General features: G+C 41.8%; 3 pseudogenes; all 3 read right to left on the minus strand.

Annotated features, from left to right (window-relative positions):
* On the minus strand, window positions 1-103 carry LOC130304969 (U2 spliceosomal RNA; annotated as a pseudogene).
* A 14,366-nt stretch (window positions 104-14,469) lies between these two features.
* Window positions 14,470-14,572, minus strand: LOC130304965 (U2 spliceosomal RNA; annotated as a pseudogene).
* Window positions 14,573-17,723: 3,151 nt separating this feature from the next.
* Window positions 17,724-17,826, minus strand: LOC130304966 (U2 spliceosomal RNA; annotated as a pseudogene).
* Window positions 17,827-18,386: the final 560 nt, after the last annotated feature.

Below are 18,386 nucleotides of genomic sequence, written 5' to 3' on the forward strand. Positions count from 1 at the left end.
TGGTGGTGCATTTAATATTTGCTACCAGATAGGGGACATATCAGATATTAAACTGATATAAACAGACACCACATTTGATACCAGCCAAAAGGAAGAATGAGAAGTGATAACTGTGAAAGGGGAGGAACCAACGCTGTCCCCTTCACATGCACCATCACTACTTGTAGGAAGGGAGGCTGGCTGGCAGCCTCCCATACACACTCTGGCTGGGTGGCAGTCACCCACCAGTACACACAGCAGACCCTAAACCAATATCATTATTGCTAAGCAGGAAGATGGGAGTCCATTTTACTCTGATGGACCATTTTTAAATGCAATCCATAACCTGGCTTTGGCAGGAACCCTTCTTACTCCTCCTACTTGCATTTGATACTGGGTTTAGGATCTGCATAGGAAACACACACACACACACACACACACAAGCACACACTTACCTGTGTTGCCTGCTGACGCCTCCTTGGCTGTCCCCAAACGGTATAAAACCAACAGCCACGGGAAGCTGTAAGGATAGAGGACATACCTGCATCCTATTGGACTCACTTGTCTTGGTTAAATCCAGCTTATTTGAAAACCTATGGATCTGCTGCTTCTGCTCATGGCAGTGCTGCTTCTGACAAGGCTGTTCTTTGGTGGGCCTAGGTGACATCACAATCTCCATGGTTACATACACAACAAAGGTCAGATGTTGTTTACACCTGGCCATGCCAGTGGTATTGAGTAGCATATCACAGTGCTAAGGGTCCTGGATGCAACAATCTTTCAATGGGGAATAGCCGCACTGAGTTTGTCAAGTGCACCCATGTTTGCAACTCCAACAATACACACATATATATGTATGTATGTTGTATGTATGTATGTATGTATGTATGTATGTGTATCTATCTATCTATCTATCTCTTTCTCTCTCTCTCTCTATATGTATATATATATATATATATATATATATATATATATATATAATTTTTTTTTCTTTTAAATATATATATATATATATATATATATACATATATAGAGAGAGAGAGAGATGGAAATACTTTTTTAAACATGTTTTCACCTTTTTTTTACCTTCTTTTTTTCTTCTCTCCATGTTTTCCTTCTTTCCTCCTTTTTTCCTATGCTGCTGCTTCTTATTTTTCTTCTTTTTCAGACCCTATCATTGCACTATTGCTTATTCAATACCACCAGCAGATGGAGACACTATATTACAACATTAGTTGTGAGCAGCAGTTTGTACAAACAAATGCCTCATAGCTGATGTCCTATCCATTATTGCAATGGATGGCTGGCTGGCAACATTTGTTTTAATTATTCCAATACCACAGTACCAATGCATGGTCAATTAACAAGATTCAGCACCCACTACCTGAAAGACAGCTACCTATCATGTCATGTCCAACCTGCACAGGTGTGCTGGTTGCTGAGCTTATTCAATTAAAGAGGACATTCAGCAGCAGCAGTCCTGTGCCTGGTCGCTCCAACAGGGGCCAGACACAAGCGGCACCACCTATTGTCTTTTGCCTGCAGTAGGGGCCCACTGGACTAGCCAGCAAGCAGCTGCAGCAGTAAATAAACAGGTAATCTTTCTTTCCAACACTGAACCCTGGTGGTGCACTTAATATATGCTACCAGATAGGGGACATATCAGATATTAAACTGATATAAACAGACACCACATTTGATACCAGCCAAAAGGAAGAATGAGAAGTGATAACTGTGAAAGGGGAGGAACCAACGCTGTCCCCTTCACATGCACCATCACTACTTGTAGGAAGGTAGGCTGGCTGGCAGCCTCCCATACACACTCTGGCTGGGTGGCAGTCACCCACCAGTACACACAGCAGGGCCTAAACCCATATCATTATTGCTAAGCAGGAAGATGGGAGTCCATTTCACTCTGATGGACCATTTTTAAATGCAATCCATAACCTGGCTTTGGCAGGAACCCTTCTTACTCCTCCTACTTGCATTTGATACTGGGTTTAGGATCTGCATAGGAAACACACACACACAGGCACACACTTACCTGTGTTGTCTGCTGACGCCTCCTTGGCTGTCCCAAAACGGTATAAAACCAACAGCCACGGGAAGCTGTAAGGATAGAGGACATACCTGCATCCTATTGGACTCACTTGTCTTGGTTAAATCCAGCTTATTTGAAAACTTATGGTGCTGCTGCTTCTGATCATGGCAGTGCTGCTTCTGACAAGGCTGTTCTTTGGTGGGCCTAGGTGACATCACAATCTCCATGGTTACATACACAACAAAGGTCAGATGTTGTTTACACCTGGCCATGCCAGTGGTATTGAGTAGCATATCACAGTGCTAAGGGTCCTGGATGCAACAATCTTTCAATGGGGAATAGCCGCACTGAGTTTGTCAAGTGCACCCATGTTTGCAACTCCAACAATACACACATATATATGTATGTATGTTGTATGTATGTATGTATGTATGTATGTATGTGTATCTATCTATCTATCTATCTATCTATCTATCTCTTTCTCTCTCTCTATATGTATATATATATATATATATATAATTTTTTTTTCTTTTAAATATATATATATATATATATATATATATATATATATATACATATATAGAGAGAGAGAGATGGAAATACTTTTTTAAACATGTTTTCACCTTTTTTTTACCTTCTTTTTTTCTTCTCTCCATGTTTTCCTTCTTTCCTCCTTTTTTCCTATGCTGCTGCTTCTTATTTTTCTTCTTTTTCAGACCCTATCATTGCACTATTGCTTATTCAATACCACCAGCAGATGGAGACACTATATTACAACATTAGTTGTGAGCAGCAGTTTGTACAAACAAATGCCTCATAGCTGATGTCCTATCCATTATTGCAATGGATGGCTGGCTGGCAACATTTGTTTTAATTATTCCAATACCACAGTACCAATGCATGGTCAATTAACAAGATTCAGCACCCACTACCTGAAAGACAGCTACCTATCATGTCATGTCCAACCTGCACAGGTGTGCTGGTTGCTGAGCTTATTCAATTAAAGAGGACATTCAGCAGCAGCAGTCCTGTGCCTGGTCGCTCCAACAGGGGCCAGACACAAGCGGCACCACCTATTGTCTTTTGCCTGCAGTAGGGGCCCACTGGACTAGCCAGCAAGCAGCTGCAGCAAATAAACAGGTAATCTTTCTTTCCAACACTGAACCCTGGTGGTGCACTTAATATATGCTACCAGATAGGGGACATATCAGATATTAAACTGATATAAACAGACACCACATTTGATACCAGCCAAAAGGAAGAATGAGAAGTGATAACTGTGAAAGGGGAGGAACCAACGCTGTCCCCTTCACATGCACCATCACTACTTGTAGGAAGGGAGGCTGGCTGGCAGCCTCCCATACACACTCTGGCTGGGTGGCAGTCACCCACCAGTACACACAGCAGACCCTAAACCCATATCATTATTGCTAAGCAGGAAGATGGGAGTCCATTTCACTCTGATGGACCATTTTTAAATGCAATCCATAACCTGGATTTGGCAGGAACCCTTCTTACTCCTCCTACTTGCATTTGATACTGGGTTTAGGATCTGCATAGGAAACACACACACACACACACACACAAGCACACACTTACCTGTGTTGCCTGCTGACGCCTCCTTGGCTGTCCCCAAACGGTATAAAACCAACAGCCACGGGAAGCTGTAAGGATAGAGGACATACCTGCATCCTATTGGACTCACTTGTCTTGGTTAAATCCAGCTTATTTGAAAACCTATGGATCTGCTGCTTCTGCTCATGGCAGTGCTGCTTCTGACAAGGCTGTTCTTTGGTGGGCCTAGGTGACATCACAATCTCCATGGTTACATACACAACAAAGGTCAGATGTTGTTTACACCTGGCCATGCCAGTGGTATTGAGTAGCATATCACAGTGCTAAGGGTCCTGGATGCAACAATCTTTCAATGGGGAATAGCCGCACTGAGTTTGTCAAGTGCACCCATGTTTGCAACTCCAACAATACACACATATGTATGTATGTATGTATGTAATGTATGTATGTAATGTATGTAATGTATGTATGTATGTATCTATCTATCTATCTATCTATCTCTTTCTCTCTTTCTATATGTATATATATATATATATATATATATATATATATATTTTTTTTTTTTTTTTCTTTTTTCTTTTAAATATATATATATATATATATATATATATATACATATATAGAGAGAGAGAAAGATGGAAATACTTTTTTAAACATGTTTTCACCTTTTTTTTTAACCTTCTTTTTTTCTTCTCTCCATGTTTTCCTTCTTTCCTCCTTTTTTCCTATGCTGCTGCTTCTTATTTTTCTTCTTTTTCAGACCCTATCATTGCACTATTGCTTATTCAATACCACCAGCAGATGGAGACACTATATTACAACATTAGTTGTGAGCAGCAGTTTGTACAAACAAATGCCTCATAGCTGATGTCCTATCCATTATTGCAATGGATGGTTGGCTGGCAACATTTGTTTTTATTATTCCAATACCACAGTACCAATGCATGGTCAATCAACAGCAATGACACCCCCATGTCAATTAACAAGATTCAGCACCCACTACCTGAAAGACAGCTACCTATCATCTCATGTCCAACCTGCACAGGTGTGCTGGTTGCTGAGCTTATTCAATTAAAGAGGACATTCAGCAGCAGCAGTCCTGTGCCTGGTCGCTGCAACAGGGGCCAGACACAAGCGGCACCACCTATTGTCTTTTGCCTGCAGTAGGGGCCCACTGGACTAGCCAGCAAGCAGCTGCAGCAGTAAATAAACAGGTAATCTTTCTTTCCAACACTGAACCCTGGTGGTGCACTTAATATATGCTACCAGATAGGGGACATATCAGATAGTAAACTGATATAAACTGATATAAACAGACACCACATTTGATACCAGCCAAAAGGAAGAATGAGAAGTGATAACTGTGAAAGGGGAGGAACCAACGCTGTCCCCTTCACATGCACCATCACTACTTGTAGGAAGGTAGGCTGGCTGGCAGCCTCCCATACACACTCTGGCTGGGTGGCAGTCACCCACCAGTACACACAGCAGGCCCTAAACCCATATCATTATTGCTAAGCAGGAAGATGGGAGTCCATTTCACTCTGATGGACCATTTTTAAATGCAATCCATAACCTGGCTTTGGCAGGAACCCTTCTTACTCCTCCTACTTGCATTTGATACTGGGTTTAGGATCTGCATAGGAAACACACACACACACACACACACACACACACAAGCACACACTTACCTGTGTTGCCTGCTGACGCCTCCTTGGCTGTCCCCAAACGGTATAAAACCAACAGCCACGGGAAGCTGTAAGGATAGAGGACATACCTGCATCCTATTGGACTCACTTGTCTTGGTTAAATCCAGCTTATTTGAAAACTTATGGTGCTGCTGCTTCTGATCATGGCAGTGCTGCTTCTGACAAGGCTGTTCTTTGGTGGGCCTAGGTGACATCACAATCTCCATGGTTACATACACAACAAAGGTCAGATGTTGTTTACACCTGGCCATGCCAGTGGTATTGAGTAGCATATCACAGTGCTAAGGGTCCTGGATGCAACAATCTTTCAATGGGGAATAGCCGCACTGAGTTTGTCAAGTGCACCCATGTTTGCAACTCCAACAATACACACGTATGTATGTATGTATGTATGTTGTATGTATGTATGTATGTATGTATGTATGTGTATCTATCTATCTATCTATCTCTTTCTCTCTTTCTATATGTGTATATATATATATAGAGAGAGAGAGAGAGAGAGAGAGAGAGAGAGAGAGAGAGAGAGAGATGGAAATACTTTTTTAAACATGTTTTCACCTTTTTTTTTAACCTTCTTTTTTTCTTCTCTCCATGTTTTCCTTCTTTCCTCCTTTTTTCCTATGCTGCTGCTTCTTATTTTTCTTCTTTTTCAGACCCTATCATTGCACTATTGCTTATTCAATACCACCAGCAGATGGAGACACTATATTACAACATTAGTTGTGAGCAGCAGTTTGTACAAACAAATGCCTCATAGCTGATGTCCTATCCATTATTGCAATGGATGGTTGGCTGGCAACATTTGTTTTTATTATTCCAATACCACAGTACCAATGCATGGTCAATCAACAGCAATGACACCCCCATGTCAATTAACCAGATTCAGCACCCACTACCTGAAAGACAGCTACCTATCATGTCATGTCCAACCTGCACAGGTGTGCTGGTTGCTGAGCTTATTCAATTAAAGAGGACATTCAGCAGCAGCAGTCCTGTGCCTGGTCGCTCCAACAGGGGCCAGACACAAGCGGCACCACCTATTGTCTTTTGCCTGCAGTAAGGGCCTACTGGACTAGCCAGCAAGCAGCTGCAGCAGTAAATAAACAGGTAATCTTTCTTTCCAACACTGAACCCTGGTGGTGCACTTAATATATGCTACCAGATAGGGGACATATCAGATATTAAACTGATATAAACAGACACCACATTTGATACCAGCCAAAAGGAAGAATGAGAAGTGATAACTGTGAAAGGGGAGGAACCAACGATGTCCCCTTCACATGCACCATCACTACTTGTAGGAAGGTAGGCTGGCTGGCAGCCTCCCATACACACTCTGGCTGGGTGGCAGTCACCCACCAGTACACACAGCAGGCCCTAAACCCATATCATTATTGCTAAGCAGGAAGATGGGAGTCCATTTCACTCTGATGGACCATTTTTAAATGCAATCCATAACCTGGCTTTGGCAGGAACCCTTCTTACTCCTCCTACTTGCATTTGATACTGGGTTTAGGATCTGCATAGGAAACACACACACACACACACACACACAAGCACACACTTACCTGTGTTGTCTGCTGACGCCTCCTTGGCTGTCCCCAAACGGTATAAAACCAACAGCCACGGGAAGCTGTAAGGATAGAGGACATACCTGCATCCTATTGGACTCACTTGTCTTGGTTAAATCCAGCTTATTTGAAAACTTATGGTGCTGCTGCTTCATGGCAGTGCTGCTTCTGACAAGGCTGTTCTTTGGTGGGCCTAGGTGACATCACAATCTCCATGGTTACATACACAACAAAGGTCAGATGTTGTTTACACCTGGCCATGCCAGTGGTATTGAGTAGCATATCACAGTGCTAAGGGTCCTGGATGCAACAATCTTTCAATGGGGAATAGCCGCACTGAGTTTGTCAAGTGCACCCATGTTTGCAACTCCAACAATACACACATATATATGTATGTATGTTGTATGTATGTATGTATGTATGTATGTATGTATGTATGTGTATCTATCTATCTATCTCTTTCTCTCTCTCTCTCTATATGTATATATATATATATATATATATATATATATAATTTTTTTTCTTTTAAATATATATATATATATATATATATACATATATAGAGAGAGAGAGATGGAAATACTTTTTTAAACATGTTTTCACCTTTTTTTTACCTTCTTTTTTTCTTCTCTCCATGTTTTCCTTCTTTCCTCCTTTTTTCCTATGCTGCTGCTTCTTATTTTTCTTCTTTTTCAGACCCTATCATTGCACTATTGCTTATTCAATACCACCAGCAGATGGAGACACTATATTACAACATTAGTTGTGAGCAGCAGTTTGTACAAACAAATGCCTCATAGCTGATGTCCTATCCATTATTGCAATGGATGGCTGGCTGGCAACATTTGTTTTAATTATTCCAATACCACAGTACCAATGCATGGTCAATTAACAAGATTCAGCACCCACTACCTGAAAGACAGCTACCTATCATGTCATGTCCAACCTGCACAGGTGTGCTGGTTGCTGAGCTTATTCAATTAAAGAGGACATTCAGCAGCAGCAGTCCTGTGCCTGGTCGCTCCAACAGGGGCCAGACACAAGCGGCACCACCTATTGTCTTTTGCCTGCAGTAGGGGCCCACTGGACTAGCCAGCAAGCAGCTGCAGCAAATAAACAGGTAATCTTTCTTTCCAACACTGAACTCTGGTGGTGCACTTAATATATGCTACCAGATAGGGGACATATCAGATATTAAACTGATATAAACAGACACCACATTTGATACCAGCCAAAAGGAAGAATGAGAAGTGATAACTGTGAAAGGGGAGGAACCAACGCTGTCCCCTTCACATGCACCATCACTACTTGTAGGAAGGGAGGCTGGCTGGCAGCCTCCCATACACACTCTGGCTGGGTGGCAGTCACCCACCAGTACACACAGCAGACCCTAAACCCATATCATTATTGCTAAGCAGGAAGATGGGAGTCCATTTCACTCTGATGGACCATTTTTAAATGCAATCCATAACCTGGCTTTGGCAGGAACCCTTCTTACTCCTCCTACTTGCATTTGATACTGGATTTAGGATCTGCATAGGAAACACACACACACACACACACACACAAGCACACACTTACCTGTGTTGCCTGCTGACGCCTCCTTGGCTGTCCCCAAACGGTATAAAACCAACAGCCACGGGAAGCTGTAAGGATAGAGGACAAACCTGCATCCTATTGGACTCACTTGTCTTGGTTAAATCCAGCTTATTTGAAAACCTATGGATCTGCTGCTTCTGCTCATGGCAGTGCTGCTTCTGACAAGGCTGTTCTTTGGTGGGCCTAGGTGACATCACAATCTCCATGGTTACATACACAACAAAGGTCAGATGTTGTTTACACCTGGCCATGCCAGTGGTATTGAGTAGCATATCACAGTGCTAAGGGTCCTGGATGCAACAATCTTTCAATGGGGAATAGCCGCACTGAGTTTGTCAAGTGCACCCATGTTTGCAACTCCAACAATACACACATATGTATGTATGTATGTATGTATGTATGTATGTATGTATCTATGTATCTATCTATCTATCTATCTCTTTCTCTCTTTCTCTCTTTCTATATGTATATATATATATATATATATATATATACAGAGAGAGAGAGAGAGAGAGAGAGAGAGAGAGAGAGATGGAAATACTTTTTTAAACATGTTTTCACCTTTTTTTTTAACCTTCTTTTTTTCTTCTCTCCATGTTTTCCTTCTTTCCTCCTTTTTTCCTATGCTGCTGCTTCTTATTTTTCTTCTTTTTCAGACCCTATCATTGCACTATTGCTTATTCAATACCACCAGCAGATGGAGACACTATATTACAACATTAGTTGTGAGCAGCAGTTTGTACAAACAAATGCCTCATAGCTGATGTCCTATCCATTATTGCAATGGATGGTTGGCTGGCAACATTTGTTTTTATTATTCCAATACCACAGTACCAATGCATGGTCAATCAACAGCAATGACACCCCCATGTCAATTAACAAGATTCAGCACCCACTACCTGAAAGACAGCTACCTATCATGTCATGTCCAACCTGCTCAGGTGTGCTGTTTGCTGAGCTTATTCAATTAAAGAGGACATTCAGCAGCAGCAGTCCTGTGCCTGGTCGCTCCAACAGGGGCCAGACACAAGCGACACCACCTATTGTCTTTTGCCTGCAGTAGGGGCCCACTGGACTAGCCAGCAAGCAGCTGCAGCAGTAAATAAACAGGTAATCTTTCTTTCCAACACTGAACCCTGGTGGTGCACTTAATATATGCTACCAGATAGGGGACATATCAGATATTAAACTGATATAAACAGACACCACATTTGATACCAGCCAAAAGGAAGAATGAGAAGTGATAACTGTGAAAGGGGAGGAACCAACGCTGTCCCCTTCACATGCACCATCACTACTTGTAGGAAGGTAGGCTGGCTGGCAGCCTCCCATACACACTCTGGCTGGGTGGCAGTCACCCACCAGTACACACAGCAGGCCCTAAACCCATATCATTATTGCTAAGCAGGAAGATGGGAGTCCATTTCACTCTGATGGACCATTTTTAAATGCAATCCATAACCTGGCTTTGGCAGGAACCCTTCTTACTCCTCCTACTTGCATTTGATACTGGGTTTAGGATCTGCATAGGAAACACACACACACACACACAAGCACACACTTACCTGTGTTGTCTGCTGACGCCTCCTTGGCTGTCCCCAAACGGTATAAAACCAACAGCCACGGGAAGCTGTAAGGATAGAGGACATACCTGCATCCTATTGGACTCACTTGTCTTGGTTAAATCCAGCTTATTTGAAAACTTATGGTGCTGCTGCTTCTGATCATGGCAGTGCTGCTTCTGACAAGGCTGTTCTTTGGTGGGCCTAGGTGACATCACAATCTCCATGGTTACATACACAACAAAGGTCAGATGTTGTTTACACCTGGCCATGCCAGTGGTATTGAGTAGCATATCACAGTGCTAAGGGTCCTGGATACAACAATCTTTCAATGGGGAATAGCCGCACTGAGTTTGTCAAGTGCACCCATGTTTGCAACTCCAACAATACACACATATATATGTATGTATGTTGTATGTATGTATGTATGTATGTATGTATCTATCTATCTATCTATCTCTTTCTCTCTCTCTATATGTATATATATATATATATATATATATATATATATAATTTTTTTTTCTTTTAAATATATATATATATATATATATATATATATATATATATATATACATATATAGAGCGAGAGAGATGGAAATACTTTTTTAAACATGTTTTCACCTTTTTTTTACCTTCTTTTTTTCTTCTCTCCATGTTTTCCTTCTTTCCTCCTTTTTTCCTATGCTGCTGCTTCTTATTTTTCTTCTTTTTCAGACCCTATCATTGCACTATTGCTTATTCAATACCACCAGCAGATGGAGACACTATATTACAACATTAGTTGTGAGCAGCAGTTTGTACAAACAAATGCCTCATAGCTGATGTCCTATCCATTATTGCAATGGATGGCTGGCTGGCAACATTTGTTTTAATTATTCCAATACCACAGTACCAATGCATGGTCAATTAACAAGATTCAGCACCCACTACCTGAAAGACAGCTACCTATCATGTCATGTCCAACCTGCACAGGTGTGCTGGTTGCTGAGCTTATTCAATTAAAGAGGACATTCAGCAGCAGCAGTCCTGTGCCTGGTCGCTCCAACAGGGGCCAGACACAAGCGGCACCACCTATTGTCTTTTGCCTGCAGTAGGGGCCCACTGGACTAGCCAGCAAGCAGCTGCAGCAGTAAATAAACAGGTAATCTTTCTTTCCAACACTGAACCCTGGTGGTGCACTTAATATATGCTACCAGATAGGGGACATATCAGATAGTAAACTGATATAAACAGACACCACATTTGATACCAGCCAAAAGGAAGAATGAGAAGTGATAACTGTGAAAGGGGAGGAACCAACGCTGTCCCCTTCACATGCACCATCACTACTTGTAGGAAGGGAGGCTGGCTGGCAGCCTCCCATACACACTCTGGCTGGGTGGCAGTCACCCACCAGTACACACAGCAGACCCTAAACCCATATCATTATTGCTAAGCAGGAAGATGGGAGTCCATTTCACTCTGATGGACCATTTTTAAATGCAATCCATAACCTGGCTTTGGCAGGAACCCTTCTTACTCCTCCTACTTGCATTTGATACTGGGTTTAGGATCTGCATAGGAAACACACACACACACACACAAGCACACACTTACCTGTGTTGCCTGCTGACGCCTCCTTGGCTGTCCCCAAACGGTATAAAACCAACAGCCACGGGAAGCTGTAAGGATAGAGGACATACCTGCATCCTATTGGACTCACTTGTCTTGGTTAAATCCAGCTTATTTGAAAACCTATGGATCTGCTGCTTCTGCTCATGGCAGTGCTGCTTCTGACAAGGCTGTTCTTTGGTGGGCCTAGGTGACATCACAATCTCCATGGTTACATACACAACAAAGGTCAGATGTTGTTTACACCTGGCCATGCCAGTGGTATTGAGTAGCATATCACACTGCTAAGGGTCCTGGATGCAACAATCTTTCAATGGGGAATAGCAGCACTGAGTTTGTCAAGTGCACCCATGTTTGCAACTCCAACAATACACACATATGTATGTATGTATGTAATGTATGTATGTAATGTATGTAATGTATGTAATGTATGTATGTATGTATCTATCTATCTATCTCTTTCTCTCTTTCTATATGTATATATATATATATATATATATATATATATATATATATATATAATTTTTTTTTCTTTTAAAAATATATATATATATATATATATATATATATATATATATATATATACACATATATAGAGAGAGAGAGAGATGGAAATACTTTTTTAAACATGTTTTCACCTTTTTTTTTAACCTTCTTTTTTTCTTCTCTCCATGTTTTCCTTCTTTCCTCCTTTTTTCCTATGCTGCTGCTTCTTATTTTTCTTCTTTTTCAGACCCTATCATTGCACTATTGCTTATTCAATACCACCAGCAGATGGAGACACTATATTACAACATTAGTTGTGAGCAGCAGTTTGTACAAACAAATGCCTCATAGCTGATGTCCTATCCATTATTGCAATGGATGGTTGGCTGGCAACATTTGTTTTTATTATTCCAATACCACAGTACCAATGCATGGTCAATCAACAGCAATGACACCCCCATGTCAATTAACAAGATTCAGCACCCACTACCTGAAAGACAGCTACCTATCATGTCATGTCCAACCTGCACAGGTGTGCTGGTTGCTGAGCTTATTCAATTAAAGAGGACATTCAGCAGCAGCAGTCCTGTGCCTGGTCGCTGCAACAGGGGCCAGACACAAGCGGCACCACCTATTGTCTTTTGCCTGCAGTAGGGGCCCACTGGACTAGCCAGCAAGCAGCTGCAGCAGTAAATAAACAGGTAATCTTTCTTTCCAACACTGAACCCTGGTGGTGCACTTAATATATGCTACCAGATAGGGGACATATCAGATAGTAAACTGATATAAACAGACACCACATTTGATACCAGCCAAAAGGAAGAATGAGAAGTGATAACTGTGAAAGGGGAGGAACCAACGCTGTCCACTTCACATGCACCATCACTACTTGTAGGAAGGTAGGCTGGCTGGCAGCCTCCCATACACACTCTGGCTGGGTGGCAGTCACCCACCAGTACACACAGCAGGCCCTAAACCCATATCATTATTGCTAAGCAGGAAGATGGGAGTCCATTTCACTCTGATGGACCATTTTTAAATGCAATCCATAACCTGGCTTTGGCAGGAACCCTTCTTACTCCTCCTACTTGCATTTGATACTGGGTTTAGGATCTGCATAGGAAACACACACACACACACACACACACACAAGCACACACTTACCTGTGTTGCCTGCTGACGCCTCCTTGGCTGTCCCCAAACGGTATAAAACCAACAGCCACGGGAAGCTGTAAGGATAGAGGACATACCTGCATCCTATTGGACTCACTTGTCTTGGTTAAATCCAGCTTATTTGAAAACTTATGGTGCTGCTGCTTCTGATCATGGCAGTGCTGCTTCTGACAAGGCTGTTCTTTGGTGGGCCTAGGTGACATCACAATCTCCATGGTTACATACACAACAAAGGTCAGATGTTGTTTACACCTGGCCATGCCAGTGGTATTGAGTAGCATATCACAGTGCTAAGGGTCCTGGATGCAACAATCTTTCAATGGGGAATAGCCGCACTGAGTTTGTCAAGAGCACCCATGTTTGCAACTCCAACAATACACACATATGTATGTATGTATGTATGTATGTGTATCTATCTATCTATCTATCTCTTTCTCTCTCTCTATATGTATATATATATATATATATATATATATATATATATAATTTTTTTTTCTTTTAAATATATATATATATATATATATATATATATATATATATACATATATAGAGAGAGAGAGAGATGGAAATACTTTTTTAAACATGTTTTCACCTTTTTTTTACCTTCTTTTTTTCTTCTCTCCATGTTTTCCTTCTTTCCTCCTTTTTTCCTATGCTGCTGCTTCTTATTTTACTCCTTTTTCAGACCCTATCATTGCACTATTGCTTATTCAATACCACCAGCAGATGGAGACACTATATTACAACATTAGTCGTGAGCAGCAGTTTGTACAAACAAATGCCTCATAGCTGATGTCCTATCCATTATTGCAATGGATGGCTGGCTGGCAACATTTGTTTTAATTATTCCAATACCACAGTACCAATGCATGGTCAATCAACAGCAATGACACCCCCATGTCAATTAACAAGATTCAGCACCCACTACCTGAAAGACAGCTACCTATCATGTCATGTCCAACCTGCACAGGTGTGCTGGTTGCTGAGCTTATTCAATTAAAGAGGACATTCAGCAGCAGCAGTCCTGTGCCTGGTCGCTCCAACAGGGGCCAGACACAAGCGGCACCACCTATTGTCTTTTGCCTGCAGTAGGGGCCCACTGGACTAGCCAGCAAGCAGCTGCAGCAAATAAACAGGTAATCTTTCTTTCCAACACTGAACCCTGGTGGTGCATTTAATATATGCTACCATATAGGGGACATATCAGATATTAAACTGATATAAACAGACACCACATTTGATACCAGCCAAAAGGAAGAATGAGAAGTGATAACTGTGAAAGGGGAGGAACCAACGCTGTCCCCTTCACATGCACCATCACTACTTGTAGGAAGGTAGGCTGGCTGGCAGCCTCCCATACACACTCTGGCTGGGTGGCAGTCACCCACCAGTACACACAGCAGGCCCTAAACCCATATCATTATTGCTAAGCAGGAAGATGGGAGTCCATTTCACTCTGATGGACCATTTTTAAATGCAATCCATAACCTGGTTTTGGCAGGAACCCTTCTTACTCCTCCTACTTGCATTTGATACTGGGTTTAGGATCTGCATAGGAAACACACACACACACACACACACACACACACAAGCACACACTTACCTGTGTTGCCTGCTGACGCCTCCTTGGCTGTCCCCAAACGGTATAAAACCAACAGCCACGGGAAGCTGTAAGGATAGAGGACATACCTGCATCCTATTGGACTCACTTGTCTTGGTTAAATCCAGCTTATTTGAAAACCTATGGATCTGCTGCTTCTGCTCATGGCAGTGCTGCTTCTGACAAGGCTGTTCTTTGGTGGGCCTAGGTGACATCACAATCTCCATGGTTACATACACAACAAAGGTCAGATGTTGTTTACACCTGGCCATGCCAGTGGTATTGAGTAGCATATCACAGTGCTAAGGGTCCTGGATGCAACAATCTTTCAATGGGGAATAGCCGCACTGAGTTTGTCAAGTGCACCCATGTTTGCAACTCCAACAATACACACATATGTATGTATGTAATGTATGTATGTAATGTATGTAATGTATGTATGTATGTATCTATCTATCTATCTATCTATCTCTTTCTCTCTTTCTATATGTATATATATATATATATATATATATATATATATATTTTTTTTTTTTCTTTTAAATATATATATATATATATATATATATATATATATATATACATATATAGAGAGAGAGAGAGATGGCAATACTTTTTTAAACATGTTTTCACCTTTTTTTTTAACCTTCTTTTTTTCTTCTCTCCATGTTTTCCTTCTTTCCTCCTTTTTTCCTATGCTGCTGCTTCTTATTTTTCTTCTTTTTCAGACCCTATCATTGCACTATTGCTTATTCAATACCACCAGCAGATGGAGACACTATATTACAACATTAGTTGTGAGCAGCAGTTTGTACAAACAAATGCCACATAGCTGATGTCCTATCCATTATTGCAATGGATGGTTGGCTGGCAACATTTGTTTTTATTATTCCAATACCACAGTACCAATGCATGGTCAATCAACAGCAATGACACCCCCATGTCAATTAACAAGATTCAGCACCCACTACCTGAAAGACAGCTACCTATCATCTCATGTCCAACCTGCACAGGTGTGCTGGTTGCTGAGCTTATTCAATTAAAGAGGACATTCAGCAGCAGCAGTCCTGTGCCTGGTCGCTGCAACAGGGGCCAGACACAAGCGGCACCACCTATTGTCTTTTGCCTGCAGTAGGGGCCCACTGGACTAGCCAGCAAGCAGCTGCAGCAGTAAATAAACAGGTAATCTTTCTTTCCAACACTGAACCCTGGTGGTGCACTTAATATATGCTACAAGATAGGGGACATATCAGATAGTAAACTGATATAAACAGACACCACATTTGATACCAGCCAAAAGGAAGAATGAGAAGTGATAACTGTGAAAGGGGAGGAACCAACGCTGTCCCCTTCACATGCACCATCACTACTTGTAGGAAGGTAGGCTGGCTGGCAGCCTCCCATACACACTCTGGCTGGGTGGCAGTCACCCACCAGTACACACAGCAGGCCCTAAACCCATATCATTATTGCTAAGCAGGAAGATGGGAGTCCATTTCACTCTGATGGACCATTTTTAAATGCAATCCATAACCTGGCTTTGGCAGGAACCCTTCTTACTCCTCCTACTTGCATTTGATACTGGGTTTAGGATCTGCATAGGAAACACACACACACACACACAAGCACACACTTACCTGTGTTGCCTGCTGACGCCTCCTTGGCTGTCCCCAAACGGTATAAAACCAACAGCCACGGGAAGCTGTAAGGATAGAGGACATACCTGCATCCTATTGGACTCACTTGTCTTGGTTAAATCCAGCTTATTTGAAAACTTATGGTGCTGCTGCTTCTGATCATGGCAGTGCTGCTTCTGACAAGGCTGTTCTTTGGTGGGCCTAGGTGACATCACAATCTCCATGGTTACATACACAACAAAGGTCAGATGTTGTTTACACCTGGCCATGCCAGTGGTATTGAGTAGCATATTACAGTGCTAAGGGTCCTGGATGCAACAATCTTTCAATGGGGAATAGCCGCACTGAGTTTGTCAAGAGCACCCATGTTTGCAACTCCAACAATACACACATATGTATGTATGTATGTATGTATGTGTATCTATCTATCTATCTATCTATCTCTTTCTCTCTCTCTATATGTATATATATATATATATATATATATATATATATATATAATTTTTTTTTCTTTTAAATATATATATATATATATATATATATATATATATATATATACATATATAGAGAGAGAGAGAGATGGAAATACTTTTTTAAACATGTTTTCACCTTTTTTTTACCTTCTTTTTTTCTTCTCTCCATGTTTTCCTTCTTTCCTCCTTTTTTCCTATGCTGCTGCTTCTTATTTTACTCCTTTTTCAGACCCTATCATTGCACTATTGCTTATTCAATACCACCAGCAGATGGAGACACTATATTACAACATTAGTCGTGAGCAGCAGTTTGTACAAACAAATGCCTCATAGCTGATGTCCTATCCATTATTGCAATGGATGGCTGGCTGGCAACATTTGTTTTAATTATTCCAATACCACAGTACCAATGCATGGTCAATCAACAGCAATGACACCCCCATGTCAATTAACAAGATTCAGCACCCACTACCTGAAAGACAGCTACCTATCATGTCATGTCCAACCTGCACAGGTGTGCTGGTTGCTGAGCTTATTCAATTAAAGAGGACATTCAGCAGCAGCAGTCCTGTGCCTGGTCGCTCCAACAGGGGCCAGACACAAGCGGCACCACCTATTGTCTTTTGCCTGCAGTAGGGGCCCACTGGACTAGCCAGCAAGCAGCTGCAGCAAATAAACAGGTAATCTTTCTTTCCAACACTGAACCCTGGTGGTGCATTTAATATATGCTACCATATAGGGGACATATCAGATATTAAACTGATATAAACAGACACCACATTTGATACCAGCCAAAAGGAAGAATGAGAAGTGATAACTGTGAAAGGGGAGGAACCAACGCTGTCCCCTTCACATGCACCATCACTACTTGTAGGAAGGTAGGCTGGCTGGCAGCCTCCCATACACACTCTGGCTGGGTGGCAGTCACCCACCAGTACACACAGCAGGCCCTAAACCCATATCATTATTGCTAAGCAGGAAGATGGGAGTCCATTTCACTCTGATGGACCATTTTTAAATGCAATCCATAACCTGGTTTTGGCAGGAACCCTTCTTACTCCTCCTACTTGCATTTGATACTGGGTTTAGGATCTGCATAGGAAACACACACACACACACACACACACAAGCACACACTTACCTGTGTTGCCTGCTGACGCCTCCTTGGCTGTCCCCAAACGGTATAAAACCAACAGCCACGGGAAGCTGTAAGGATAGAGGACATACCTGCATCCTATTGGACTCACTTGTCTTGGTTAAATCCAGCTTATTTGAAAACCTATGGATCTGCTGCTTCTGCTCATGGCAGTGCTGCTTCTGACAAGGCTGTTCTTTGGTGGGCCTAGGTGACATCACAATCTCCATGGTTA

The sequence above is a fragment of the Hyla sarda genome, unplaced genomic scaffold, assembly GCF_029499605.1.
Source record: "Hyla sarda isolate aHylSar1 unplaced genomic scaffold, aHylSar1.hap1 scaffold_130, whole genome shotgun sequence".
NCBI classification, from domain to species: Eukaryota; Metazoa; Chordata; class Amphibia; order Anura; family Hylidae; genus Hyla; species Hyla sarda.